Source organism: Pteropus vampyrus, unplaced genomic scaffold (genome assembly GCF_000151845.1).
Source record: "Pteropus vampyrus isolate Shadow unplaced genomic scaffold, Pvam_2.0 Scaffold197, whole genome shotgun sequence".
Classification (NCBI taxonomy): Eukaryota; Metazoa; Chordata; class Mammalia; order Chiroptera; family Pteropodidae; genus Pteropus; species Pteropus vampyrus.
The window spans coordinates 2,901,473-2,902,822 of NW_011888978.1; positions in this window are offsets into that span (position 1 = coordinate 2,901,473).

Sequence of the window (1,350 nt, forward strand, 5' to 3'; positions counted from 1 at the left end):
TTTTATTTTGCATGATGTTTTTTTCCTCCATGAACTTTTCTATACTCCAGGCACCTTTTGTTTGCCCTTGTGCCTACACACACACACACACACACACACACACACACACACACACACACACCCCTTTTTCAACACCAGTCTCTTCTGGAAATCTACAATTTGGAGCAGGGTCTAGACCTGCGCTCTCTGATATGGCAGCCTCTGTTCACATATGGCTATGAAGCATATGAAATACGGCTACTCTGAATTGAGATATGCTATAAATGTAAAATCCACATTGGATTTCTAAGGTTTAGTGGGAAAAGAAAATAAAACATTAAAAGTTATGTTGATTTTTATGTTGATAATATTTTGGCTCTTTTGGGTTAAATAAAATATATTGTCAAGATGAATTTCACCTGTTTCTTTTTACTTTGTGTCAACCACAAAGTCAGAAATCACGTCTATGGCTGGAATTACATTTCTCAGCTCAGAGTGGACTGAGGAATGTATACACTGAAGAATTACATTCCTCAGTCCACTCTGGCTGTGGGGGTTATCTGCCCCCTTTGGGGCGGTTCCAGTGCAGATTAATGAGCCATGCCCAAAGGGGCTGCATTCCAACTCCACTTTAACTTGTTGAATTTGGTCATAAATTTAAAAAATAAATGTCCCTCTCCCACTATAGCATAATATCAGACCATGATGTAAAATTTGGAAAAAAAAAGAAAAATTAGGAAAAGGAATCACTCGTAATCCTGTTACCTAGTGACAACTACTGTTACCATCTTAGCAAACTTTCTTTTCTACTGCCAATTTGCAGATGTTTTTCAGATGGTTGTAATCCTGCTATATTTGCAATTTTTATATAGTGATTTTTTTTTACAAATAATATTATATACGATTATTTTTCATGTTATTACATTTGTGATATGCCATGGAATCTTTTTAACTGAAATCTTTGTAACTCTTCTGTTGTTAATCTTTGAAGTCATTTATTATTATTATTAATCAGTGCTATAATAAATAATGGTGCGTGAAAGCTTTTTTTGTGTTTTCCTTGGAATAGTTGACAAGAAGAGTCAAGAAACATTGGAAGCAATCAGAGTAGAGAACTAGACAAGGATGTTTCCCATCACTACCATTATTTCCTATTGCAGGTGGATAAAGAAAAAGAATGCAGAATATAAACACAGGAAAGCCAGGGTCTCATTATCCTATTTATAGATGAAAAGATTTTATTTCTGAAAATCTCAAGAGAGTCAGATAAAAAACAAACAAACAAACAAACAAAAAAACCTAGAGAATTCTGTAAGGGGTGTGGTTTCAAAATTACCATACAGAAATAAACAGTTTTCTTATGTATACACT